Genomic DNA, 10,588 nt, shown 5'->3' with positions numbered 1-10,588 from the left:
AGTTTTCTTGTGTTCATATTTTGCTTGGTGGTAAGAACACTTAACATAAGATCTACCCTCTTAACAAATTTTTAAGTGTACAATATCTTACTGTTAATGCCAGGCACCATGTTCTATAGCAGATCTCTGGCACTTACTCCTTCTGTATAACTGTAACTTCATGCCCATTGAGCAGCTGACCATATTCCCCTCTAGTGATCCTTCATTATAGTTTGTTAATTCACTGAATTTACACTAACTGAGTCTTCAACATTAAACAAACCTTGAATTCTGAAAATGGCTAACACTTAGACTTGGTACATTATCTTAATATCCTTATATTATTATATTAATTTTTTCTTATAATATCTTTAATATTGGATCAGGGTAATCTTGACCTTAGAAATGAGTTGAAAGGAATTCCATACTTTTCTATTTTCTAGGAGTCTATGTAGAATTAGTGTTATTTCTTCCTTAAATGTTTAGTAGAATTAACATTAGATGTTCAAGTGATTTATTTCCTCCCCCCCCTTTTTTGAGTGAGCTTCAATAGTTCATGTCTTTCAAAAAATTTTCAAATAAATTTAAAATCAGAATATCTATTAAAGACATTGAATTTGTAGTTTAAAGAAAAATCAGGGTGCCTGGGTGGCGCAGTCGTTAAGCATCTGCCTTCGGCTCAGGGCATGATCCCGGTGCTCTGGGATCGAGCCCCACATCAGGCTCCTCTACTGGGAGCCTGCTTCTTCCTCTCCCACTCCCCCTGCTTGTGTTCCCTCTCTCGCTGGCTGTCTCTCTCTGTCAAATAAATAAATAAAATCTTAAAAAAAAAAAAAAAGAAAGAAAAATCTTCCCATGAAGAGAACTTTATGTCCAGCTTCAGTAGTCAATTCTACTAAACATTTAAGGAAGAAATAATACTAATCTAAATTGTGAGCTTATTGGAAGAAGATGTTCATAATATTCCCAATTATCTATTTAATGTCAGTGGGATCTGTAATAATATGTCTGTCTGGCTAGATCAGAGACTGGATAACTTTTTTCTCTAAGATGTCAGGTAATAACTATTTTAGGCTTTTTCTTTCTTCTCATTGCTGCCCTCCACCTCTTCTTGAATATCTTTTAAAAATGTAAAAAGTATTTGTAGCTTGCAGAGTATACAAAGTCAGGTTACAGACTAGACTTGGTCCATTGGCCATAGTTTACCAACACCGGGGCAAGAGTTTTATCAATTTTATTAATACTTTCAAAGAATCAGGTTTTGTTTTTATTGATTACTGTTTTGCTGGGGTTTTTTTATATCTTTGATATTTGCTCTGGTCCTTATTTTTCTTCTTTTGTTTACTTTGGTGCTTTATTTACTCTTCTTTTTCTAGTTTCTTAATGTAGACACTTAGATCCTCTGTTCGAAATCTTTGTTCTTTTCTAATATAAGTAGCTAATGCTTTAAATTAACTTTTAAGCACTGTTAGTTGCATCCCACAACTTTTGACATATTGTGGTTTTTGCTTTTATTTAACCTCAAGATATTTTCCTATTTCATTCATGAATTCTTCTTTGACCCGTGGTTTGTTTGAAGTATACTGATTGATTTCTAAGTATTTGTAGATTTTCCATAGAGCTATCTATTATTACATTCAAATATAATATCATTGTGGTCAAAGAACAAACTTTTTATGATTTTAATTGATTTAAAGTTATGAGACTTATTTTCTGACTCAGAATATGTCCTTTTCTGGTAAATATTCCATGTGTGCTTGAAAAGAATATGTATCCTGCTGCTGTTAGGTAGAGTGTTTTATAAATGTCAATTAGGTAAAAATTTCGGTAGTTACCCACATCTTTTATATTTTTGTTGTTTTCTGTATATGTGTTTTCTCAACTATTGAAACAGAGCTATTGAACTCTCCAACTATAATTGTGGATTTTTAAAATTTCTCCCCTCAGTTATATCAGTATTGTTTCATATGTATTATATTGTTTTAGTATTTAGTATTTTGAAGCTGTCTTATCAAGTGTATATACATTTAGTGTTGTTAGATTTACTTGATAGATTTACCTCTCATTGTGAAATTACCTTCTTCATCCCTGGTATTATTCCTTGCTCTAAAATCTGTCTTTTTAGGGTATTAATACAGTCATTCTATCTTTCTTTCTTCCTCCCTTCCTTCTTTCTTCCTTTCTCTTCCTTCCTTCCTTCCTTTCTTCTTTTTTGAAACTGTTTATTTTCTGTCAACCTTCTCTCGATTTTGTTTGCCTTTGTGGAAGAGCAGCTTAAGACCACTCAGTGGTTGTTCCTAAGCATTCAGTGGCCTGAGCAGTGGGAGCTGTGAACCAGTCTTCAGTGGCAGGCTGAGCGCTCCAGTCTTCAGCAGGGAGCTGCGAATAAGCACAGAGGGCACCTTGCATGCCTTCAGACCAGTCTGTGACTTCAGGCTGAGTAGCGGTGAACTCAGGAGCTAGAGCCATCCTTTCACTTTGAAACTCCTTGGTCATAGCCTTTTCAGCATTGACCTGCTCTTACTTTGTAATCTCTTCAGGATCTTTGTAGAAGTAGAGATCAGCCATGACCTCCCACGGGTGTTCAAGGGAAATGGTGACACTTGGGCACAGAATTTCCTGGGCCAGCATCTACCATATCAGGCCCACTGAGTGGTGAGCTCCCTCGTTGCTACAAGGGACAGCGATGTCCACATAGCACAGAGGAGAGTCTGTGTTACCCAGAGCGATGGTAGGCAGGTTAACATAAGATAGCTCTGAGAGGCTGGTGGTCTGCCTCGGGATCAGTAACCACCGGAAGTCTTGGCTCCCAGAAGGCTGCCTGGATCTGGGTTAATGAAGGTTCCAGGAGTGAAGCGACCAGCAATAGGAGTGGCTCCAGGAGCAGCAGCAAGTTTGAGCACAGCTCACTGGCCAGTATTCCTAGATGATATGACACTGACATCAGCTGGGTTTTCAGTGGCAATACTGGCACAAGCTGCCATCAGAAGCTTCTCCCAGATTCTCTTCGGATTTATGAGCTGGATACCCTCACTTTGCCTTTTGTAGAGGTCCTGTTCCATTTGGAAGTCAAGGTTGGCACCACATAAATGGGTTCCTGCTGCAAGGAATTTGAGGACATCGTCCTCCCTCATTTCTAGGACATCAAGGGCTCCGGACATTGTGAAAGTTTCCCTTTAAGTTACACCAGGGATGGAGAACAATGTATGTACCTCTGTCTGGGTAGCATGGAAAGTCCAGTTTCAGTTTGATTAGTATTTTTATAGTGTATCCTTTCCCACCCATTAAATTTAATATTATCTATATCTTAATATTTTTGTGTCTTATAGATGGCATATAATTGGGTCTTGCTTTTTTATCTTACCTGCAATCACTGTTTTGTTTTTAGATTCCACATATAAATGAGATTACATGATATTTGTCTTTGTCTGCCTTACTGTAATGCACTTAGTGTTTATGCACGTTGTCAGAAAGGACAAGATTTTCTCTTTTCTTTTTTTTTTTTAAAGATTTTATTTATTTATTTGACAGAGACAGACAGCCAGCGAGAGAGGGAACACAAGCAGGGGGAGTGGGAGAGGAAGAAGCAGGCTCATAGCGGAGGAGCCTGATGTGGGGCTCGATCCCACAATGCCGGGATCACGCCCTGAGCCGAAGGCAGATGCTTAACTGCTGTGCCACCCAGGCGCCCCAAGATTTTCTCTTTTCTTAATGGCTGATAATATTTCGTTGCAAATATACACATATATATATATATATATATATATATATATATAATATATATAATACCACATGTTTATATATATATAAAATATATATGTGTGTATATATATAATCCATCTATTGATAGACACTTAAGTTGCTTCCATATAATTAGTGATTTCATTTCCTTTGGATAAATACCCACAAGTGGAATTGCTGGATCATATGGTAGTTTTATTTTTAATTTTTTGAGGAAATGCCATGCTGTTTTCCATAGTAGTTGCACCAATTTACATTTCCACCAACAGTGCACATGGGTTTCCTTTTCTCCACATCCTCACTAACACTTGTTATTTCTTACCTTTAAAAAAAAAAATAGTTTTTTATTTGAGACAGAGAAAGAGAGAGAGAGAGCACAAGTCGGGGGTGGGGGGGTTAGGAAGGGGCAGAGGGAGAGGGAGAAGCAAACTCCCCACCAAGCAGGGAGCCTGACGCGAGGCTCGATCCCAGGGCCTTGAGATCATGACCTGAGCCAAAGGCAGACACTTAACTGACTGAGGCACCCCTCTTCCTTTTTGATCATAGCTATTCTAATGTATGAGATGATGTCTCATTGTGGTTTTGATTTGCATTTCCCTGATGATTAGTGATGACGAGCACCTTTTCATGTACCTGCTGCTGACCACCTGTATGTCTTCTTTGAAAAATACCTATTCAGATCCTCTGCCCATTTTTTAATCAGTTTTTTGTTTGTGTTTGTTTGTTTGCTTTGCTATTGAGTTATATGAGTTCCTTATATACTTTAAATACTCTTTATCAGATATATGATTTGCAAATATTTTCTCCCATTCAGTAGGTTGCCTTTTCATTTTGTTGATAGTTTCCTTTGATGTGCAGAAGACTTTTAGTTTGAGGTAGTTCCACATATTTATTTTTGCTTTTGTTGTCTTTGCTTTTGGTGTCAAATCCAAACAATCATTGCCAAGACCTATGTCAAGGAGCTTACTGCCTATGTTTTCCTCTTGAAGTTTTCTGGTTGGAGGTCTTCTGTTCAAGTCTTTAATCCGGATTGAGTTAATTTTTGTGTTTGGTGTAAGACAGTTGTCCAGTTTCATTCTTTTGCATGTGGCTGTCCAGTTTTCCCAACATCATTTATTGAAGAGACTGTCTTTTCATCATCGTATATTCTTGCCTCCTTTGCATAAATTGACAGTATAAGCGTGGGTTTATTTCTGGCCTCTCTCTTCTGTTCTGTTGATCTGTGTGTCTGTGTTTGTGCCAGTACCGTACTGTTGTGATTGTTATAGCTTCATAATGTCGTCTAAAGTTGGGAAGCATAATGTTTCCACCTTTGTTCTTTGTATTTTTGTTGTTGTTGTTGTTAGCTGATCCTATTAATTGATGTCTTCACATGTAGAAGTTGAAGTCCAAAGTCTAAGTTCAGTAAGGAGAAAGTGACGAAGTATTCTTTCCCTTATTCATTCCTTCATTCAGCAAAATATAGGGAATGTTTACCTGTACGTTTTTAGGTTCTGAGATACACAAGTAAAAAAGGCAAGAAATTCTTTACCCTCATGGCACACTGGTTCTGGTTGGGGGAGATATACATACATACATACATATATATACACATACAAATTAATTAATTAATCTAAAAGATGGTTGGGTGGTAAGAGCTATAGAGAAAATGGGGACAGGAGATTGTTACTTTATATAGGTAATTCAGTGAAGGCCTCTTTGAAGAGGTGACATCTGAGCAGTGATTTGAGCCAACTCATTCCTGGATGATGGAAGAGAGGCAGAACGGTAAAGATCTAAGCAGAAGGAAACATCAAGGATAACAGCCCTAGAGCAGAACGAACTTAATGTGCTTAAGGAATAACAAGCAAACCAGGGCAGGTGGAGCCTCGTGAGGAAGAAGGAGAGTAGAAGACAATAAAGTGTGAGATGCGGCAGGGCCCAGAACATGTAAGATTTGGTAGTGCTGGCAAGGGGTCTGTGTTTTCATTCAAGTGACAGGGATGCTATTGGGGAGTTTGGGGCAGGAGGTTTCCATTTGAAGATTGCTCTAGCTATTGTATGACAGATAGTTGCTAGGGTGGAAAGAACGGAAGGTGGGAGGCACAGAAGTTTAGAATAGATCAATCCAGAAAAATAAAACTTTTTGCATATAAAGTCAAAAGGTATTTGAAAGAAGAGATGGGAAGGAGATGGGTCAAGGAAAGGAAGACTGAGCAATTAGTCAGAAGGTTGGAACTCCTGGAGAAAAGTATCTATCGAGAAATAGTGATTAGTGAGATTCCTGGTGTCAGTATGTCTGAGACATTTTAAAACAAGGAGGTCCGCTCTTCAATTTCAACTTCTCTATGGTTCAAGGGTGTACACTTCCTCTACCCCAAGCCTTATTTAAAACTGGCTGCAATACTGTACTGCATTGGTGGTATTTTGAAGATAAAAAGGAATCTGGTTGGTGTCCAGTATATGACCACACACTATGGGACAAGGAGAGCATACAGAATATGGCAAGATGATTCACACAATAAACTAATTGAATGGATTTGACAGTATGAAACCATCAGTGATGAACAAAAATGGAAATTCCTCCAAGATTCTCAGGAGGGATTTGTGTAAACATTGGATTTCCCAGGACATAGGTGATGGTGGTTTGAGCCAACTTATTTGAAGCCTGAAGGGCAGGATGACCTAGCTGATTCCAGGTCACACATGTGACTAAAGAACAAAGAGGCAGCATACAGTTTTATGGTGTGATTAGGTCAGTAGCATAAATCTTCAGACTCATCTTTCCCAATCAGATGTTTTTCCCAGCGGTTACTTCTATTAAGAATTCATTTATGTATTCATTTGACAAATATATATTCAGCACATACTCTGTGCCAGATATTGTGTTGAGAGCTGAGGATATGGCAGTAAACAGCATATAAAACATAACAGCTATGCCAGGTGCTAACTTGACCCCACTCCAGCCTTCAGAATGGCTAGACTTTGGCCCAGTGAAACGCAAGGTCACCCATGTTGGGGCATTTGGGGGGAAAGAAGCTGCAGCCCTCTTCTGTAGGAACTTCTTGTCTCCTTCATGTGGGGAGCCATTAGCTGCTCAAAACAAACTTAGCTGTTATCATTATTACTGCACATTATTTATCTTTTCCTTAACTTTTTGATGTTCCTTACTATGTCTTATGTGAACTAAATTTCTAGAATAGTTTCCTTATGTAGTCAGATCTTTTGTAATTTACGCTGATACACAGCTTGCAATAACAAAATTTTTGGTGTATGATTAAATTATTTCCTGAAAAGGTCAAAATCTGTTCTAGAACAGAGTATTTTCTCAACATTTAAACAGAAAAAATAAAGGCAACGTAACAAACACTTTGGAAAATTGTTTGGCAATATCGATCAAAGTTGAATAGACACATAACTTATAACCTAGGAATTTTACTCTCCGTATACACCCAGCAGATACGAAGAGTACTATTTGTATTATTTCATTTACAGAAAGCTTGAAAACTGACAAAGCTCAGGAGACTGACTACCTGGGGGGTTAGAATGACCAGAAGGGAACAAGAGGGAGTTTTGGGAGCTGGTCATGTTCTGTTTCTTTACCTGGGTGCTGGTTACATGGATATGTTCACATTGTAAAAATTAATTGAGATATATATATAAGATTTATGTACTTATCTTTATGGATATCATATTTGAATGAAAAGGTTTTTTTTAATTTAAATTCAATCAGCCACCATACAGTACATCATTAGTTTCAGATGTAGAGTGCAGTAATTCATCAGTTGCATATAACACCCAGTGTTCATCCTCTCATTTGCCCTCCTTAATACCCGTCACCCAGCTTACTTCAAAAAGTAGAGGTAAAATGTATTTTATTATTCTCCCTGGAGATCATAACTCACTATTTTGAAATACTGTGGATTCTTATGAATATTTGGTGATGATTGCTGTCATTTTAATTACAATATTTCCTTTTATCATCCTCCTTGGGGGATAATTTTTCAGCAAATACATGTTGGAAATTCTTAAAAAAAGAAAAAAAAAAACCAACCAAGCAAAATGGTTCTAATCCAGCATAACATTTAACTATTATTACAAAAAAGGATATGTATCACTGAACCCTCACGCAGACAGAATTTACAAGTTCTATTGAACTAGACATTTGTTTTTATTTTTTTGAAATCAAAATTTCAAGCTTATATCTTTCAGCATGACTCTCTTTTGCTACAGTTATCTATAAATATAGAAAATGTTTTCTCTCAGGGGCGCCTGGGTGGCACAGTGGTTAAGCATCTGCCTTGGGCTCAGGGCGTGATCCCGGCGTTATGGGATCGAGCCCCACATCAGGCTCTTCCTCTGTGAGCCTGCTTCTTCCTCTCCCACTCCCCCTGCTTGTGTTCCCTCTCTCGCTGTCTCTATCTCTGTCAAATAAATAAATAAAATATTTAAAAAAAAATGTTTTCTCTCAAATATTTCTTGAATCTATTCTATCATCTGATCTCAGCTCTCCTTGCTTTGGGGCAGGTTCTAATTATCCTTTCTAGACTACAGCGACAGCCTGATAATTTGTCACAACCTGACCCCAGCCTTGCTCCCTCAAAACAGCCTTATCTAGCCTCCATAGTGACCCATCTTGCAACAATCTGATTATTACATTCCTTTCTTTCAAACCATCTCAGTTAATGGAAACTCCATCCTTAGAGTTCTCTGACCAAACACTTTTGTCTCATCCTTGACTCCTTTCTTTTTATCTGTCAGAAAAATCCAATTAACTCTGTTTTCAAAACATAATCCAAATCTGTTCATTTAATGTCACTGACATTACTACTATCTCTGTCAGAGCACCATCATTTCTTGCCTAGACTCTTTATTGCAAAGGCCTACAAACTAATCTTGCTGCCATTCTTGTCCCCCTGCAGTCTTGATGTAGCACCTTGGTGGAGCATATTTGATGTAGCACCAGAGTGATTTTAACACACATACACAAACACACACATCAGCTTATGATACTTCTATGCCTCACAATGCCTAGTGGCTCCCACTTTCACTCAGAGAAAGATCTGAAGCCCTTGTGTAGCCCTTGAGAACTTTGCCCCCTGTTAACTCTCTAACTTTATCACCTGCATGCTCTATGGTTTCTGTGGTGTTCTATGAACACGCCAGGCACACTCATTACTTAGGTCTTTCACATTGGCTCTTCCCTCTGCCTGAAATGCTCTTCCTCAGATATCTGTAAACCTCATTCCATTACTTACTACCAGGGTTTGGTCAGATGTCTCTTTTCTCATAAGACTTACCTGCACAGACTGACTTACTCTGAAGACCTGTATGATGGTGAAGGAAGAAAAACCGGAAGCGGGGGGAGGGAAAGAAAGACATGATTTCTGCTTTCAGGGAATTAGAGTATCTTGAGCATTGCAGACTGTAAATAGACAGTTGCAATGCAGTATAATAAATGCTGTGAGATAATTAAAAAAATATAATTCTAAACTTGGAAAGACAGGAGTAGGACATAAAAATTTGAAAGTAAATTGCATGTAGATGGGTATTTATAAGAATATAGAAAATAGGAAGAAAAGGGATTCAGGATAGAACATGAGGGAACAGTCAAAAATATAACTGAAAATTCGGGCAGGAATCTTATTTAAGAAGTCATTACATATAGACTTTCAAGAAGAAGGGGGCTGATCTGAATATAGGTATTAAGGTGGGTAATTAGCTCACTAATGACCTTGATGTATAACATTGCAAGGGAGTATTAAAGAAATTAAGCAGTTGGCAGTGGATTAGGGTCTAGATGAGGTCATAGAAATGAAATTTGTGGGTGTGATCTATATAAACAATTATTTCAAGAAGTTTGTCAAGAAGGGAGGAAGGAAGGTGGAATGAATAAGGAGGAATTTAATTTTATACAAGACAAGGGTACAAAGGGAGGGAAGAAGTTTGAGAAAATTTCTATGTGACTGAAGGGGAGTTGTCTGTCCTTAAAGGAAATACTCTAGGGTTATAGAGTGCTAGGATAGCTAGAGAAAAACTGGCCAATGAGAAGGTAGATAACTACGTCTCAGGAAAATGAAACCGGCCTGGCTGTGTAGGAAATACAGGATTGGATGACTCTACCCAACCACCATCTTGAATTGTACAAAGGAAAAATAAAAATAAAGAATGAATATATTTAGGGAACCAAGAGATATTTTCAGAGTGTGTCTTATAATCGACATAATATTAGTAACTGGGAATGACATTCCTTTTGGATGTGGCCAGTATTGGGGGGACAACATAAGTTCCATTTTCCAGAATGGTCACATTTTTAATTTTAGGGACTTTAATCATATCAACTCTTTGGCTTTATCTGCCAAATTGAAGATTCTAATTTTTGAAAATATATCTTAATTTGGAAACCCCTACAATTCCATAATAATTAAAATTTTATTTTTTTGAGTCTTCTCTTATATTTTCATCTGTATTGAGGTATGGGGACATAGCTACTTTAGTACAAGGCAATAATTATAGTTTCTCTTGTACTTAAATATGCCATTTAAAGATGCCCAGCATTTTATGAGTCTTTTTGGTTACAACAGCCCTGATGCCTCTGAGAATAGTTAGCAAGCCTACTGAAGCTCCCTCCGAGGTAGAAATTGATCAGAATCATCACTGCAGTCATGAACTGATTCTTAAATTCAACTGATTTCAGGGACGCCTGGGTAGCGCAGTTGTTAAGCGTCTGCTTTCGGCTCAGGGCGTGATCCTGGCATTCTGGGATCAAGTCCCACATCGAGTCCCACATCGAGTCCCACATCAAGTCCCACATCGAGTCCCACATTGAGTCCCACATCGGGCTCCTCGGCTGGGAGCCTGCTTCTTCCTCTCCCTCTCCTCTGCTGTG

General features: G+C 38.1%; 1 pseudogene; it reads right to left on the bottom strand.

Moving 5' to 3' along the window:
• Window positions 1–2,253: 2,253 nt before the first annotated feature.
• Window positions 2,254–3,154, bottom strand: LOC109490595 (annotated as a pseudogene).
• Window positions 3,155–10,588: the final 7,434 nt, after the last annotated feature.

The sequence above is a fragment of the Ailuropoda melanoleuca genome, chromosome 10 (assembly GCF_002007445.2).
Source record: "Ailuropoda melanoleuca isolate Jingjing chromosome 10, ASM200744v2, whole genome shotgun sequence".
NCBI classification, from domain to species: Eukaryota; Metazoa; Chordata; class Mammalia; order Carnivora; family Ursidae; genus Ailuropoda; species Ailuropoda melanoleuca.
This window is presented reverse-complemented; position numbering and strand designations above follow the sequence as displayed.